General features: G+C 46.3%; 1 non-coding gene and 2 pseudogenes across 1 annotated transcript; 2 read left to right on the forward strand and 1 right to left on the reverse strand.

The window, feature by feature from the left end:
- The first annotated feature begins 2,050 nt into the window (after positions 1-2,050).
- On the forward strand, positions 2,051-2,874 carry LOC100943223 (annotated as a pseudogene).
- Positions 2,875-3,369: 495 nt separating this feature from the next.
- Positions 3,370-5,391, forward strand: LOC100943536 (annotated as a pseudogene).
- A 10,793-nt stretch (positions 5,392-16,184) lies between these two features.
- On the reverse strand, positions 16,185-16,291 carry LOC111724714. The gene has a single exon (XR_002772959.1). It is a non-coding gene; the product is annotated as a U6 spliceosomal RNA (small nuclear RNA).
- Between the last annotated feature and the right edge of the window lie 2,286 nt (positions 16,292-18,577).

The following is an 18,577-nucleotide window of genomic DNA, read 5'->3' on the forward strand; positions in this document are numbered from 1 at the left end:
CCAGGATGATAAACGTGCCTGTCTCATAGTGTTGTGAGTGTTAACCAAGAAATAAATGACAACTGTAAGGTCTTTGGAATGGTCAGTGTCTTCATCACAGCAAAGTGCTCAATAAACATCGCTACCACTGTTATTTATTTATTTATTTTTAGACAGAGTCTCACTTTGTCATCCTGGGTAGAGTGCCATGGTGAGTTCATAGCTCACAGCAACCTCAATTTCTTGGGCTCAAGTGCTCCTCTTGCCTCAGCCCTCCGTGTAACCCGCCACAATGCTTGGCTAGTTTTTCTATTTTTAGTAGGTAGAGATGTGGTCTCACTCTTGGTCAGGCTAGTCTCAATTCACCAGCCTCAGCTTCCCAGAGTGCTAGGATTACAGGTGTGAGCCCTGCGCTTGGCCTATTGTTTTTTGATATTGTTGTAATTGACCCATTTCACAGGAGAGGAATCTGATGCCCAGAGAGGCCAAGTAACTCTTCCAAGCTCACATAGCTGGGTTTTCCCTGTCTGATTCTTGCTGTATGTCTCCATTGCCACAGCATTAATTCATCGCTTCTTACCCCTTTTCACCTTCTAAATAACCTTCTTTCCGTCTTCTCCTCCCACATTTCTTAATCCTCCACACTTAGCTTCAGTCAGCTTCCCAAGAAGCATCTATTTTTCTTTCTTTTCTTTTCTTTCTTTTTTTAAACAGAGTCTCACTATTACTCAGGCTAGAGGGCGATGGTGGCAGCCGAGCTCACAGCAACCTCAAACTCCTGGGCTCAAAGGATCCTGCCTCAGCCTCTAAGTAGCTGGGAATACAGGTGCCCATCATAATACTTAGCTGATTTTTCTATTTTTAGTAGAGACAGGATTTCTGTCTTACTCAGGCTGGTCTCCAACTCCTGACCTCAAGGGATCTTCCCATCTAGGCCTCCCAGAGTGCTAGGATTACAGGAGTAAACTGTAGCAGGAAGACAAGGCCCAGTGGCGAGAAAGAGCACCCAAATACCATGTTTATAAGAGGAAGGGCTTTATTTCAGCCAGCGGAGTGAATAGCATAGATGAATTCAAAATGGCCACGGCTCTACTAAGACCCCAGCTCTTCTAAAAATAGAAAAACTGAGGCAAGGTTCGGCACTTGTAGCCCAGCAACTAGGGCACCAGCTGCGTACACCAGGACTGGTAGGTTTGAAACCAGCCTGGGCCTGCCAAACAACAATAACAATTACAGCAACAAAAAAATAACTGGGCGTTATGGTGGGCACCTGTAGTCTCAGCTACTTGGGAGGCTGAGGCAAGAGAATCACTTAAGCCCAAGAGTTTGAAGTTGCTGTGAGCTGTGATACCATAACACTCTATCAAGGGTGACAAAGTGAGACTCTGCCTCAAAAATAATAAATAAAAATTTAAAAAATGTAATTGCCTTTAAAAAAGAAAAGAAAACAAAAGCTGAGGCAAGAGGATCACTTGAGCCCAAGAGTTGGAGGTTGCTGTGAGCTATGATGCCAAGGCACTCTACCCAGGTGACAGCTTAGGACACTGTCTCAAAAAAAAAAAGTTCCAACCCACAGGTTCTCATTGATCAGTTTGAATTAATGAGAGAAGCTGTTACAGCTCCCACAGAACTACAGGATTTCACAGAAGAGGAGATTTCCAGGTCCCAGGAAGTTAAGTCTACAAACTCCTAAGAGCTGAGTCATCATGGAGAGGACCTGCAGGTGTATCCTTGGGGTTTCCTTGAGAAGACCTCTGTTCTCCTAGACCTCATCCTTCTGGCTATCCTCTCTCAGAACCACCAGGCCCGGCTCCTAAGAAACAGCTTAAATGCCTACATGGGGCAGTGCTCATAGCTCGGTGGGTAGGGCGCCAACCACATACACCCAGGCTGGAGGGTTTGAACGTGGCCCGGGCCAGCTAAACAACAATGACCACTGCAATCAAAAAAAAAAAAAAAATAGAGTGGCTGGCAACTCCCCCAGCTTGGGCGAGGTGCTGGTGGTTCCCTGACGGTCTGTCTGCCGCTAGTGATATCTCCTGCGGCTACCAGGAGACGTAAGCCAAGAACCATGAGCGTGGGCTTCATCAGCACCGGCTAGCTGTCCTGTGCGCGTGCTGGCTCGAGACTTCACGGCTGCAGGCATCCTGTCGGCTCACAAGATGACGGCCAGCTCCCCAGAAACGGACCTGCCTTCAGGTCTGCCCTCAGGAAGACGAGTGTGAACCGCCCTCTGACTCGAAGCAACAAGGACACAGTGAGGCACAGTGACATCCTGTTCCTGACTGTGAAGCCACATATCATCCCCTTCATCATGGATGAGACTGAGCATGATGGCAAGCCAGGCCCACTGTGGTCTCCTGCGCGGCTGGTGTCACCATCAGCTCTGTGGAAAAGAAGCAGATGGTATTCCGGTCAGCTCCCAGAGTGATTCTCTGCATGACCCACACACCTGTGGTTGTGCGGAAGGGTGCCACAGTACATGCCACGGGTACCTATGCCCTGGTGGAGATGGGCAGCTCCTGGAGCAGCTCAGGAGCAGTGTGGGCTTTTGCACCGAGGTGGAGGAGGACCTGACTGATGCTGTCACAGGCTGAGTGGCAGCGGACCTGCTTACGTGTTCATGGCCCTGGATGTGTTGGCTGACAGTAGGGTGAAAATGGGCTTGCTGTGGCACCTGGCAGTCCGATTGGGGGCCCAAGACTTATTGGGTGCTGACAAGATGCTGCTGGACTGAGAGCAGCACCCAGGCCAGCTCAAGGACAATCTCTGCTCCCATGGGGGGGCCACCATCCATGCCCTGCACTTTCTAGAGAGTGGGGGCTTCCGCTCTCTGCTCATCAATGCAGTTGAGGCCTCCTTTATCAGATCATGAGAGCTGCAGTCCATGGCTGACCAAGAAAAGATCTCCCCAGCTCTCCTTAAGAAGACCCTCCCAGGGCAGAGCCTCTGGCTCAGTGAGTAGGGCACTGGCCCCATATACTGAGGGTGGCAGGTTCAAACTGGCTGAACTGCAACAAAAAAATAGCCGGGTGTGTGGCAGGCACCTGTGGTCCCAGCTACTTGGGAGGCTGAGGCAAGAGAATCACTTAAACCCAAGAGCTGGAGGTTGCTGTGAACTGTGACACCACGGCACTCTACCAAGGGCAACGAAGCAACACTCTGTCTCTAAAAAAAAAAGAAGAAGAAGAAGACGACCCTCCCAAACAGATTGAAGCTGTAATCTCCCAGTTTCCACACTGGCCCCCTGCAGCCCAGGGAAGCTTCTTACAAGAACCCCAGCCTGGGGAGGCAAGAAGGACTAAGCTGTTAAAGTTATGGGAATAGATTCCTGGATACATCATTTGTGCATAAAACCCTGGAACCCACCACCTCCTACAGAAGTAGACCATGAAGAGAATCAGCCACAGTCCACCTACACTTGTGAGCCTAAAGAAGGTTTGAAGTTATTATTTTGAAGCCAGCAAGAGATGATTATCATTAGGCCACAAACAGTGAAAAAGACCCCTGGGTCACCCTTTATCTGGAGAAATCCTAACTGTCCCCTTCAATGTCTTTTTTTTTTTTACTGAGACAGAGTCTCACAGAGTCCCCCTCGGTACAGCTCACAGCAACCTCAAATTCCAAGGCTCAAGCGATTCTCTTGCCTCAAGCTTCCTAGTTGCTGGGACTACAAACGCCTACCACAATGCCTGGCTATTTTTGTTGTTGTTGTTGTGTTGTTTAGCAGGCCCAGGCTGGGTTTGAACCCACCAGCCATGGAGCAGGTGGCTGGCACCCTAACCACTGAGTTACGGGTGCCCAGCCTGTCCATTTCTATTGATACAGGGTTCTCCCATTCAAGCCTGGACAAGGGACTCCTGTTCCCTGGGCCTGGACAATTTTATGAAGAGAATACCTTGGGCAATTTCATGAATGCCCCAAGCTAGAGGGATTAACCTGGACTTCCATTTACTGTGAACCCTGGATCACTCTCTTCTGAGGAACCTCTAACTGCCCACCTATATCACTGTCTATCTTCAGCAGGAAGCAGTTTGGAAAGGTCAGCGCCCCTTCGTCCTAACAGCAGTTAAAGCTTCTATTCGGAGAGAGAGGATTCACCTCCTTAAGACTGGACAGGGATTCCCTGTTCTCTAGGACCAAGTGAGCTCAGAAATTAGACCCCTGGGCAGCACCTGTGGCACAATGGGTAGGGCGCCAGCCCCATATACTGAGGGTGGTGGGTTCAAACCTAGCCCCGGCTAGCTAAAGCAGCAGTGACAACTGCAACAAAAAAAAAGCCAGGCACTGTGGCGAGCGCCTGTAGTCCCAGCTACTTGGGAGGCTAAGGCAAGAGAATCGCCCAAGCACGATCAGTCTGCCTCTTCCAGGCCACACCCTCTGGGTTCTAACAAGATTAGGAACAAAAGCAGCCTAAGACGTTTTTGGGGGGTGGTTCCATTGTGAGTAGGGAACACACACCCTAATCCCTTGAGTAGGGAACAGGCACTCTAATCCCTTCCCTGAAAACTGCAAAGATCTAAAAACTTTGCCCCAAGGGAGGGACTGACTTCAACTTTGAAAGAGTATTTTTCCACCCTACCTACCAAATCCTAGCCAAAAATGTAATTCTCCAGACAGTATATACCCCTGGACAAAGAACCCCAGGGAGATTTCTGACTTGGGTCTCCCCTTTGCCAAGGACTCTGGTGCTTCTGTATTCCTTCTGTCTAATAAAATCCTATCTTACCATGGAAAAAAAAAAAGCCGGCGTTGTGGTGGGGCCTGTAGTCCCAGCTAATTGGGAGCTGAGGCCCGAGAATCGCTTATGGAGTTCATGGGGCCAAGTGTTCGCTGGCTTCTGGCAGCGGTACCTGAATCCTTATAGCAAACATGTCTTGATGGAAGACATAGTACATCAGGTGACCCCTGACCAAGCTCCTGTCACAGTGACTCCTGACCAAGACCAACAGGATGCCCCGCTGGGCTGAGCGACTGTTTCCTGCCAATGTTGCTCCCTCAGTGTACAACCTGGAGGACTCTACTGTGGACCCACAGAATCAGACCATGGCCACCTTCACCTGGATCATCAACCACACCCAGCTGATGAGGGGGGAGGAACCATGTGAACTCTGACAACAGTGGCTGGACTGAGAAGCCTGGGTCTACTCTGGCTTATTTGGTGTCTCCAGGGCTGTCCAGGAATTTGGTCTTGTCCGGTTCAAAAGCAATGTGACCAAGACTATGAAAGGTTTTGAATCCATCTTAGCCAAGCTTCAGGGTGAGGCCCCTTCCCAAACACTTGTTGAGACAGCCAAAGAAGCCAAAGAGAAGGCAAAGGAGACAGTACTGGCAGCCCCAGAGAAGGCCAAGGACCTCGCCAACAAGGCAGCCACCAAGAAGCAACAGCAGCAGCAGCAACGATTTGTGTAGCCAGCCTACTCCCACCACAGCACACCAGGTTACTCGGCTCCACTGTCTCTGCCCTCTTCCCATTATATTCTATTATTAAAAATCAACTTCCAGCCCTGTTCTCTATCTGGGTGGTGGGTGTCCAATTTGGCATCTGTAGTACACCAGGCATGTTATTCATGTCTTGAGCCAGGCCTGCTATCCCCCTGTTGGGCAGCTGAGGACAGAGATATGGTGACTTACCCCTGGTCACAGACCATCTGCAGGTGAAGTGGCAATAAATGCTAGACTGTAAGCTGCATGAGGGCAGGGCTCTTTGTTTTGTTCTCTTACGTGTCCCAAGTACCTGGAACAAGATCTAGCACATAATAGGCACTCAATAAATATTTGCTGAATTTAAAAAATAAATAAATAACTTAGCCTCAGAAGCCACACATTGTCATTTCTGTCAAATCTTGGATTCCACAGGTCAACCCTATTTGTTGTCGGGGGACCTACACAAGTGGCCGACAACATAATCTACTGTAGCAGAGAGTAATTTGTATTGGTCACAGAATCACTGGCAGAGCTGAGAAACACAATCTATGCCAGGGTTGGGCAAACCATAACCTGTAGGCTTTCTCTCAGTTTTTTCTTTTGAGACAGAGTTTTACTTGTCACCCCTGAGTGAGAGGCAGGTTTGAAGTTATTATTTTGAAGCCAGCAAGAGATGATTATCATTAGGCCACAAACAGTGAAAAAGACCCCTGGGTCACCCTTTATCTGGAGAAATCCTAACTGTCCCCTTCAATGTCTTTTTTTTTTTACTGAGACAGAGTCTCACAGAGTCCCCCTCGGTACAGCTCACAGCAACCTCAAATTCCAAGGCTCAAGCGATTCTCTTGCCTCAAGCTTCCTAGTTGCTGGGACTACAAACGCCTACCACAATGCCTGGCTATTTTTGTTGTTGTTGTTGTGTTGTTTAGCAGGCCCAGGCTGGGTTTGAACCCACCAGCCCTGGTGCACAGGGCTGGTACTCTAACTGTTGAGCTACAGGAACCCAGCCACTGCCAGTTTTTACATATAAAATTTTATGGGAACATTCATTCATTTACCTATTGTTCATGACTGTCTTCACACTACAATGCTGAGTTGAGTAGCTATGACAAAGATTACACAGCCTGAAAGCCTAAGATACTTACTACCTGGCCCTTGGGGGAAAAAAGTCAGAATGGTACAGTCATCATGGGAAATAGTATGTAGATTCCTTTCTAAAAAGACTAAATAGGATCCAGAAATTTCACTTCTTTTTTTCTTTATTATGTATGTGTGCATTTTACTTTCAAATATAACCAGAAAAAAAAAAAGTAAAACAAGGCACTTAATGTGTAAGAAAGAGATCCACCACACTCCCATTATATCTTTTTGTTTGTTTGTTTTTGGAATACAGTCTCACTATGTTGCCCTCAGTAGAGTGCCATGGTGTCACGGCTCACAGCAATCTCTAACTCTTGGGCTTAAGCAATTCTCTTGCCTCAGCCTCCCAAGTACAATGCCCGGCTATTTGTTGCAGTTGTCATTGTTGTTTAGCTGACCTCGGCTGGGTTTGAACCCATCAGCCTGGGTGCATGTGGCAGGCACCATAACCACTGTGCTACAGGTGCCAAGCAAAATATTTCACAGCATCCTATAGTGGTATTCTTTTCGTCTTTTACCATTTGGCAGTATACTTTTCTTTTCTTTCTTTCTTTCTTTTTTTTTTTTTGAGACAGAGTCTCACTCAGTCATCCTGGGGTTGTGTGCTATGGTATCATAGCTCACAGCAACCTCAAACTCTTGGGTTCAAGCAGTTCTCTTGTCTCAGCCTCCCAAGTAGCTGGGACTATAGGACTCCCATTATTTCTTAATCTAAGACAGGATGCCAGGTCCAGATAGTTTTCTAGAAATTTTGGTCTCAATTCTAACCAATAGCTTCAAATACTTCAATAATAGTTTTTGTTTTTGTTTTGTTTTTTTGAGACAGAGTTTCACTTTGTCACCCTTGGTAGAGTGCCCTAGTGTCATAGCTCACAGCAACCTCAAATTCTTGGGCATAAGCAATCCTCTTTCCTCAGCTTCCCAAGTAGCGGGCTGGGACTACAGATGCCTACAACAACACTCAGCTATTTTTAGAGACAAAGTCTCTAGCTCAGGCTGGTCTCGAACCTGTGAGCTCAGGCAATCCACCCACCTTGGCCTCCCAAGTGCTGGGATTACAGGCCTAATTTTTCTATTTTTAGAAGAGATGGGGTCTCATTCTTGCTCAGGCAAATCTCTAACTCCTGAGCTCTAGCAATCTACCCACCTTGGCCTTACAAAGTGGAGGGATTGCAGGTGTGAGCCACCACGCCAGGCAACATAATTATTTTTCATTTGTTTCTTTCTTGGTTGCCATCTTGTGTCCTAGAACACAAGTCCACCGAGTACCAGGAGCCCAGCCAGACGCCAGGTTACAATGATTTCTCTTCCTTCTTCTCATACTTTCCAGCACGTAGGCTCACCGGGGGCAGGTGAGGTTAGCTTCTTCTCCAGCAGTTTGTCAGTGCTTGCCAAGGGGCATGTGACCAACGAGGAGTGGCTGTGTCAAGCGAGATGAGATGTAATGGTGCAGCCAACAATCTGGACACAAAGGACCTGAATTCCAAGTGACCTTACAAACTGGAGACCTTATCGAAAACAAAGATAATGGAATTTAATATTGTTGGAATGCAAATATCATCTAGGGAAAGACCAAATGTTTGATATTATGGCTCGAAACCAGTTATGGGCTCAGTTCCACAGCTAGATTAGGCCTCTTATGCTATTACTGTCTATCTGTAAAAAGCTTTAAAAAAAATTGCAGAGAACACATTCACACCAATTATCTCATCTAATCTTCATACTACTCTGGGTGGTAGATAGGAATTATCTGTCAATTATCAGATGGAATTATCGTCGTTTGCATATTAGAAAATGAATGAGTATTTTGGCTACGTGATTTCTTCAAAGTCACCCAGCAAGGTTCCCAGCCCCTTTTCTCCCCATGGCTGCATGAATTATACGACTCATTGATTCTAGGATCAAAGGAACACGTGAACTTAAACCTTTACATCCTGCATTATGTAACCTCGTTTCCTAAGACACATGTTCCTGGAGACAATACCTTGGACCAGTTCCCCTCTCTGAGCCTGAATTTCTTCCCCAGTGCGCAGAGAAGGACCGTGCTATTTAAAACAGAACACCCAACTCATTGAATATAAGATTGCTTGCTGGCATTTTCCCTTAAGTTTTGTTGTTACATTTGCTTAATAAAAGCTTTTTGTAGTACACATGCAGGTAAATGCATATAAATATGTGCTTAATGACATTTAGCAAAATGAATATGCCCATGGGTCTAGCACCCATGTGGAGACATAGAACGTGGCCAGCTTCTAAGAAGACCCCAGTGCCTCCTCTTAGTCACTGTCCCCCCACAGGGTGACAGAATCCTGAATTCCAACAGCTTAAATTAGTTTTGGCTCTTTCCATCTGTATACAATGACTGATAGATCTCTGCTTTTTGCCTGTATTTGACCGCCTACCCCAATGACGAAATGTGTGCATGAGGTTCTGGGTTCACACGATTCTCCTTACTGAAGACCGTACAGTTATTTTTCCATGGCATCAGCACCTTTGTGTTTAGTCTCTAATCTCCATTTCCCAGTTGGCTTCTGGGATGGTCAATTTTAGGGGTCAACTTGACTGGGCTAAGAGATGCCTAGATAGGCTCGGCACCCATAGCTCAGTGGTTAGGGTGCCGGCCATATACACCGGGGCTGGTGGGTTCGAACCCAGCCTGGGCCTGCTAAACAATGACAACTACAACAAAAAAATAGTCAGGCATTGTGGCAGGCGACTGTAGTCCCAGCTACTTGGGAGGCTGAGGCAAGAGAATCACTTGAGCCCACCCAAGAGTTTGAGGTTGCTGCGAGCTGTGATGCTACAGCACTCTATCAAGGGCGACGCAGTGAGACTGGCTCAAAAAAAAAAAAAAAAGAGAGAGAGAGAGATGCCTAGATAGTTGGTAAAACATTATTTCTGGGTCTGTCTGGAAAGGTGTTTACAGAAGAAATTAGCAGTTAAATCAGTAGACTGAGTAAAGATTTGCTGTCACCAACATGAGCTGGCATCATCCAATCCACTGAGGATCCAGGTAGAACAAAATGAAGGAGCAAAGGCAAATTCACACTCACTTCTGAAGTGGAGACATTCCTTGTCTCCCACCCTTGGACATCAGAGCTCCAGACTCTCAGGCCTTCAGACTCAGACTGAATGACAACCACCTGCTTTCCTGGTTCTGCAGCTTGCAGGCAGCATATTGTGGCACTTCTTGGCCTCCATAATTGCATGAGCTGATTCCCATAAGGAATCTCCTTTTGTCTGCATCTCTCTTTCCCTCTCTGTTCTTGGTTCTGCCTCTCTCGCTCCTTAACTCACTTTCCAGTTCTTCAGGAATGCAGGGTTTAATCCTGAGTGGCTCTCTCCCTTCACATGTCACCTCTTCTTAGACCCTGGTTCAGTTTGACAGCTGAGGTCATTTGAAGACTTACTCTGTGAAGAGTTGGTATATGGGGTTGCGTAAACCAAGATCTCTGCCCTGGAGGAGTTGACAGTTTGGGAGGGAGAGAAAAGAAAAAACAAATCATTTCTCTATAATTTCATAAATGCCAGGGGGGAAGGAGGGAGTCTGTTCTTGCTAACGTAGGCACTTGGGAGATTGCCAGGAGAGACCAGGGTAAGATTTAATGAGCAAGAATGCTCCAGAGGAGGGGTTGAGGTCATCCAGGCAGTAGAAATGGTGATGCCCCCAAAGAACTGTTGAGAGAAAAACAGAAATGAACAGAGACAAGCTCTCCTTGCCCCCAACAGTAGTGTTCGAAGGGGGCAAGAAGAAGAGGAAATCCAGAGATGTAGAAGAACTAGTAGGAAATGCACCTACAAACCCACGGCAGGCAAGATTTTCGTGAGAACAAGGCACCAGCTGTGCCAACTGCCTTGAGAGAGTTCAGTAAGAGGCAAAGTTCCCCCAGATTGTGCAACTGAGAGAACATGGCTCATTTGCCTGGGCAGCTTTGGAGGAAGACAGGTACAGAAGCCAGATTGCTAGGGGGTAAAGGGAGGAGAGAAGTGAGGATGGAGAAACAGGGGCTGGAGGTGGTTCTTTTGACAAGGTGAGCTAAGAAAGGGAGAAGGTTTCAGGACCTGGGAGGATGCAGGTGTTAGAAAGGGTGGTCAGCAATGAGATGCGGAGAAGGTACCTAACAGAGTGGGTTCTCAGAGGGGCCTTCAGTTCTCAAGGCTGGGAATAGGGGTCCTCCAGGGGAAAGTGGGCTTGTGTACAAGGGGGCGGGAATGAGTGAATGCCCCTCTCATGACCAGTTGCCCAGAAGCAGGAAGCAATGTCATTGCCTGGGAGTAGGTGGAAACAGCTAGGTAGGGAATTTGAAGTTATTTGAGGGTGAGAGAGGTCACTTCCACAGCTGGCTTCAGATCTGCTGGGGCTGCTGAACCAGCCAGGGTGTAGAAAGCTGGAGGGGGCCTGTAATCCTAGCACTCTGGGAGGCCGAGGTAGGTGGATAGCTTGAGCTCACAGGTTTGAGACCAGCCTGAGCAAAAATAGCGACACATATCTTGGCGCCTGTAGCTCAGCAGCTAGGGTGCCAGCCACATACACTGGAGCTGGTGGCTTCGAATCCAGCCCGGGCCTGCTAAGCAACAATGACAACTACAACCAATAGCCGGGCGTTGTAGCAGGCACCTGCAGTCTGAGCTACTTGGGAGGCTGAGGCAAGAGAATCACTTAGGCCCAAGAGTTGGAGATTGCTGTGAGCTGTGATGCCACAGCACCATACTGAGGGTGACATAGTGAGACTGTCTCAAAAAATATAAATAAAATAAAATAAAAACACACAAAATAGCCATACCTCTCCAACAAATAGAAAAACTAAGGCAAGAGGATTGCTTAAGCCCAAGAGTTGGAAGTTGCTGTAAGCTATGACACCATAGTATTCTATCCAGGGCAACAGCTTGAGACTCTGTCTCAAAAAAAAAAAAAAAAGAAAGAAAGCTGGAGGGACTGTACACCATGCTTCTTGAATACCCTTTTGCACAAACCATGTGCCCACCAGTGTGTGGATATATGTGTGCGTGTGTTACTAGGAAAGAAATATCAGTGTGTTTTTGTGCCAGATAGGTTCCCAGAACTACTATTCTGAGTTAAGAGTGTGTGCATTTAAACTTTGGATGAATGTTGCCAAATTATATTACAGAAAGTTAGGTCAGTTCAGACTCCCTCCTACAGATTTTTTTTTTTTTTTTTGTGATACAGAGTCTCACTGTGTCACCCTCAGTAGAGTATGAAGGTATCACAGCTCACAGCAACCTCAAACTCTTGGGCTTAAGCAATTCTCTTGCCTCAGTCTCCCACGTAGCTGGGACTACAGGTGCCCGCTACAACGCCTGGCTATTTTTTTGTTGCGATTGTTTAGCTGGCCCGGGCTGATTGAAACCTGCCACCCTCAGTGTATGTGGCTGGCACTGTAACCATTGTGCTACAGGTGCCAAGCCTCTCCTACAGATTTTGAGAGAGTCCTTCTCCCTTTGCCTTTACCAACTTTGATATTGATGACTAAATGTTTGTCCCTTTTTGCAGGTGAGAGCCTCCAGCTCCCAGAGAGGGACTGGGTCTTATTTTGCTGTGATCAACCATTGCACAGGAAGGCTAGCTTTTCCTTGCCTGCCCAGGAGCTGGATTATCCGAGACAGGTGTTTGCACTTGTATCCCCCCTCCCCTTTTGTCTTCTTGTGCATGGTGGCTTCTCCCTGCAGATTTTTCACTTGCACTCCCAAGCACCGCTGGTATCCTGAGGATGCTACCTTCTAATTGCTGGCACTCACAGCCATGTCTCTGCTGGTGGTCATGCTGGTGGTAAAGAGGTCATTCCATGGTCTTGCCATACATGTGGATATTTTTCAGCCTTAAAAAGGAATAAAATTGGGGCAGTGCCTGTGGCTCAGTGGGTAGGGCGCTGGCTCCATATACCAAGGGTGGCATGTTCAAACCCGGCCCCTGTCAAACTGCAACAAAAAAATAGCTGGGTATCATGGCAGGTGCCTGTGATCCCAGCTACTCGGGAGGCTAAGGCAAGAGAATTGCTTAAGCGCAGGAGTTGTAGGTTGCTGTGAGCTGTGTGACGACACGGCACTCTACTGAGGGCAGTAAAGTAAGACTCTGTCTCTAAAAGAAAAAAAAAAGGAATAAAATTCTGATAACATACTACAACAGGGATAATCCTTGAAAACATTATGTTACGTGAAAGCAAGACATAAAAGAACAAATATTCTCTGATTCCACTTACATGAGGTGGCTACAATAGGTAATTCACAGAAGGGAGAATGATGCATGATTGTTTAATGGGTGCAGAGTTTCAGTTTGGGATGATGAAAAGTGCTAGAGATGTATGGTGGTGATGGTCACAAAATAATTTCAATACCCTCAGCTGAGTGCAGTGGCTCACACCTGTAACCCCAGCACTCTGGGAGGCCTAGGTGAGTGAATCACCTAAACTCAGGAGTTTGAGACCAGTCTGAGCTAGAGTGAGACCCCATCTCTAAAAAAATAGCTGGGCGTTGTGGTGGGCACCTATAGTCCCAGCTACTTGAGAGGCTGAGACAAGAGAATTGCTTATACCCAAGACTCTGAGGTTGCTGTGAACTATGATGTCATGGCACTGTACTGAGGGTGGCAGAGTGAGACTGTCTCAAAAAAAGAAAAAAAGGCAATTTGAATACTCTCAATAGCACTGAGTCAGGTGTCTAAAAATGGTTAAAAGGGGCCGTGCCTGTGGCTCAGTGAGTGGGGCACTGGGCCCATGTACTGAGGGTGGTGGGTTCAAACCTGGCTCCAGCCAAACTGCAACAAAAAAATAGCCGGGCGTTGTGGTGGGCACCTGTAGTCCCAGCTACTCGAGAGGCTGATGCAAGAGAATCACCTAAGCCCAGGAGTTGGAGGTTGCTGTGAGCTGTGTGACGCCACAGCACTCTACTGAGGGCGATAAAGTGAGACTGTCTCTACCAAAAAAATAAAAATGGTTAAAAGAATTTTATTTTATGTTTATCTTACCATGATTACAAAAAAAGGAATAAAATACTGTTTCATGCTACAATGTGGATGAACCTTGAAAACATATTGAGTAAAACTACTCACAAAAGACTACATATTATATAATTCTATTTATACTAACTGTACAGAGAAGGTAAATTCATGGAAAGAGAGTGAAGATCAGTGGTTTGGCAGGGACTAGGGAAATTGGAAATGACCTCTAACAAATACGGAGTTTGTTTTAAGGGTGATGAAAATGTTCTGAAATTAGTGGCAATGGTCACACAGTTCTATGAATATAATAAAAACCATTGACTTGTATATTTTAAAATGTTTTAAATGTTTAATGATATACTTTAGCTGGGTGCTGTGACATGTGTGTAGTCTCAGCTACTTGGGAGCCTGAGGCCTGAGGATGGCTTGAATCCAGGAGATCGAATCCAGCCTGGGCAACAAAGCAAGGCCCTGTCTCTAAAAATATTTTAAAAATTAAAAATTAAAAAAAAAAAGAGAGAGATCACCTAAGAAAGAGAAGTTATGATCTAGATTGGGGTGCTAGCAAACTAACTCCTATTGCCTATTTTTGTACCAGCTAAGAATACTTTTTATAGGGCCAGGTGCAGGGGCTCACGCTTGTAATCCTAGCAGTTGGGAGGCCAAGGTGGGCAGATTGCCTAAGCTCACCTAGAGACCTCTGTTTCTAAAAATAGCTGGGCTAGCTGGGTGTGGTGGCTCACGCCTGTAAGACTAGCATTTGGGAGGCTGAGGCAGGTAGATTGCCTGAGCTCACAGGTTCGAGATCAGCCTGAACCAGAGTAAGACCTCATCTCTAAAAATAGCTGGGAGTTGTGGCAGGCACCTGGAGTCCCAGCTACTTGGGAGGCTGAGGCAAGAGAATCACTTAAGCCCAAGAGTTTGAGGTTGCTGTGAGATATGACACCACAGCACTCTACTGAGGGCAACAAAGTGAGACTCTGTCTCAAGAAAAAAGTGAAAGAATACTTGTTATAAACATTTGTGATCAATATGATGACAGGACACATTGACTTTGTAGTTTTTTGTTTGTTCGTTTGTTTGTTTTTGGTCAGGGCTGGGTTTGAACCTGCCACCTCTGGCATATGGGGCCAGCACCCTACTGCTTTGAGCCACAGGCACTGCCCTCACACATTGACTTTGAACCTCAGTTAAGCAATGCCTTATTTTCTTCATCCCCTGAATTCTATTCTTCTTATTAGTAGACTTGCATATAAAAATATTATACTCGGACGGCGCCTGTGGCTCAGTGGGTAGGGCGCCGGCCCCATATACCAAGGGTGGTGGGTTCAAAACTGGCCCCGGAGGAACTGCAACAAAAAAATAGCTGGCACCTATAGTCCCAGCTACTCGGAAGGCTGAAGCAAGAGAATCACCTGAGACCAGGCACTCTACTAAGGGTGATAAAGTAAGACTCTGTCTCTAAAAAAAAAAAAATTATACTCAATTATTTATTTATTTATTTATTTTTAAAGACAGAGTCTCACTTTATCACCCTTAGTAGAGTGCCTGGTCTCAGGTGATTGATTCTCTTGCTTCAGCCTCCCGAGTAGCTGGGACTATAGGTGCCTGCCACAGGCCCAGCTACTTTTTTGTTGCAGTTTCATCGGGGCCAGGTTTGAACCTGCCACCCTCGGTATATGGGGCTGGCGCCCTACTCACTGAGCCACAGGCGTCGCCCCTTCAATTATTATTATTATATTTTGAATTTCATTCATTAAAAATCTGTGGGAATTAATTCTTTAGCATTATATAAGTGCTCCATCTATATAATATTAGGGATTTTTGCCTCTTGGCCCACAAAGCCTGAAACATTTACTATCTGGTCCTTTCCAGAAAGTGTGCTCCTGTTCTAGACTCCAGAGAGATGTTGAAAAGTACTGTATGAAGATGAAATAGCCCTAAGCTACAATTACCTCTCAAAAATAACACAGCCTGGAAATGACTGAAATTTCAATCAAATTAACCAGGTCACAAATGTTCTCCATATATTCTGCTGATTAAGTTTAGAGAAGTAAAAGAGAGAGGAGAAAACCTCGTTTATATCAGCTGTAATAGGAATGGAAAAGGAAAAAGAAATGAATAGAAAAATGTTCATGTTTTGTTGATTGATAATGATGATAAAAATAATCATATGAACATAATGACTTTGAACACCTACATATCCAGGTACTGAATAAGCACTTCATTGTGTATATTTAATTCTTTTCTTTTTTTTTTAAGAGATAGAGTCTCACTTTGTCACCCGTGGTGTCGTAGCTCACAGCAACCTCCAGCTTTTGGGCTTAGGCCATTCTCTTGCCTCAGCCTCCCTCGTAGCTGGGTCTACAGGTGCCTACCACTACACCTAGCTATTTTTTTGTTGCAGTTTAGTTGGGGCCGGGTTCGAACCTGCCACCCTTGGTATATTGGGCCGGTGCCCTACTCATTGAACCACAGGCACCACCTACATTTAATTCTTGTATGAACCCTGAGAGGCTGAAGTCAAGACTGCTCTTGATATCAACTCCAGTCTGCCAGCAGTAGAAAGTAGTACTTTGCCCAGAAAAAAAGAAGCTTAAGATTAGAGGGTTATGGGCCTTAAATGCTAATGCTGGTGAAGACCCTATGTTCTGTTTCTTTTACCAGGTTATTCTTTTTTTTTTTAAATATGGAACGCTTCATGAATTTGCATGTCATCCTTGTGCAGGGGCCATGCTAATCTTCTTTGTATCATTCCAATTTTAGTAAATGTCCTGCCAAAGCAAGCACCATCAGGTTATTCTTTAGATGGGGAGGCCCTGAGAGATTTTCAGAAGGGGTGTGCAATGGTCAGGTCTATGTTTTGGGGTGGTAACAAGGATGGCTTTAGGAGATAACTCTTGAGGCCAACAGGCCAGAGGGAAGCTTTTTTCAATAGTCCAGGAAAGAACAAATGAGGGTCTGTACCTATGCTGGATGAAAAGAGAAGTCTAGAGACACTTCTCTGGTTGATCACAGGTGACAGAGTGCACATGCGGGTGAGGGACGGAGTCAAAGTTTCTGGTGGCAAAAAGAGAGAACTCAAATAAGAAATGAGTTTGTGGGAGGAGAACAATGAGTCCAGTAGTGGTGATGTCCTATATACAATTCCTGGAGAAAATGTGGGACAGGTTGTCTAGTGCACATTGAAAATGTGTGTTTAGAAGTTCAGAAAGACAACTGTTTGGTCTGGAGGGAGAGGTTTGGGAACCAAGAAAAGATGGTTGACCTTGGAGCAGGAGAGAAGAGTGGGACAGATAGGGAGAAAGCAGCTGTTAGGAAAAACTAACATTTCTAGTGTTGCGCCAGAGCCACTCTTAACATCACTGGGAGGGAAGGAAGGAGTATAGGACAGTTAGAAGACACAGTGATGTTATCATAAGAGGCCAACGGAATGTTGTTACAGAGCCATAAAAGAAGAAAAGGACTGTTTACATATTTGGTAATTTGAAGGTCACAGATGAATCTGATAAAACAGGAGTGACAGTGCCTGAGGGGTATTGGGGAATTTGTAAGGGGAGAGTTGAGAATGCTGGGAAAGACTGGGACCCAGGATCGTTTTTTGCTTTTTTTTTTTTTTTTAGAATTGAGAAAAACTGTGTCTGAGGAGGGAAAGGGAGACTTTGAAGATGCCACAGTTAATGGAATAACAGTGGGGGAGGGGATAGACTTAAAAGCGCAGGGGATCTTGACCTTGAACTACACTTTGTCTATTCCAGAAGACTCCACATTCCTTACTAAACAGAATATATACTATGAGAGGAAGAAAAAGAAAAAGAAAGACTGGCTGAGAGATGCTCTCATGCTCTTTCCCGTGTACAAAGATAGCTACCGGGCAGTGTGTTTTTCTCTGGGTGCTGGTCACAGAATCTTTGTCTCTTATTTTCTACATCTTCAATGAGGATAAAAACACTGTATTTTGCAAGCCAATGTCTATATTTAAAAAATACAAAGTTATTAGAGATGTGAGATGACACACTATGGATTGTCAAAGACACCGACCACACTTGCCTAGTTTATAAAATCCCACAGTTGAAGGCACCCCTCCCCCATCGATATGTGTGATGTCACTTCCTAAAACTGTGTAAAACACGCAATTCCGATAATCAAAACTGCTTCTCACCATGTGAGGTCAGACAATGTCCACCATTTATGTCTCTCGAGAGTTGCTCTGGAAAATATTGAAATATTCGGTTAGATTAGTAAGGCAACCACGACATTGGTTTCAAGATGGAAGGTGAGAGTGAGCTAATTAGATTTTATTTTTTCCCCTATGTATTCAAATTATTTCAGCAGTGGCTCAAAAAGTGCAGTCCCTGGACCAATAGCATCGGCATCAACCGAGAACCGGTCAGAAATGCAAATTCTGGAGCTACACTCCGGACCTACAGCCTCAGCAACTCTGGGGGTGGGGCCCACAATCTGCATCTTAATGAAGCTCTCCAGGTGAGGCGGCGGGGCGCCCAAAAGTGAGGGTCACGGATTTATATAAGGCCTTTTCGCTCGGCAGCGCAAGGACCTTCTCCTTGGCATCACCTGGAGGCATCTGAGAGCGCGGACTCTCGGGCGGCACCCCACATTCAGTAACTCAGAACCTGCCCCAAACCCGTGCCCAGGGTTTCGAGTCTGAGAAGCCTTGGTCTGCATTGCTGCGTCTGCTTAACGTAACCAGGACCTCCTCTTCAGTAAGTTAAAATAACCTGACAGCCTAGCCGGAGAGGCGATGAAATTGTTTTAAAACACCCAACCCCTGGAGCCCAGTGCACGGCTAACTGCCTGATTATCACCCTGGAGCGATGACTGTGCTCCGTTTCAAGCAGGGTAAAAAGGGGAGGGGGACTCTGGAGGAGAAAACTCGGGGACAAGCGCCGTGCCTTCCAGGTGGGCCCGGGGAGCAGGTGTGACTGGCCGGAAGGGTCGAGAAGGGGGGCGCGCTTTCTACGCGGGGAGGGACAGGAAAGGAAGGGGCAGGGAGCGCTGGGTGCGAGGCCCAGAGAACTCGCTGGAGCGCTCCCAGGGACGCCGCGGCGCGGGGGC

Source organism: Otolemur garnettii, unplaced genomic scaffold (genome assembly GCF_000181295.1).
Source record: "Otolemur garnettii isolate 467f Iridium unplaced genomic scaffold, OtoGar3 scaffold00025, whole genome shotgun sequence".
Lineage (NCBI taxonomy): Eukaryota > Metazoa > Chordata > Mammalia > Primates > Galagidae > Otolemur > Otolemur garnettii.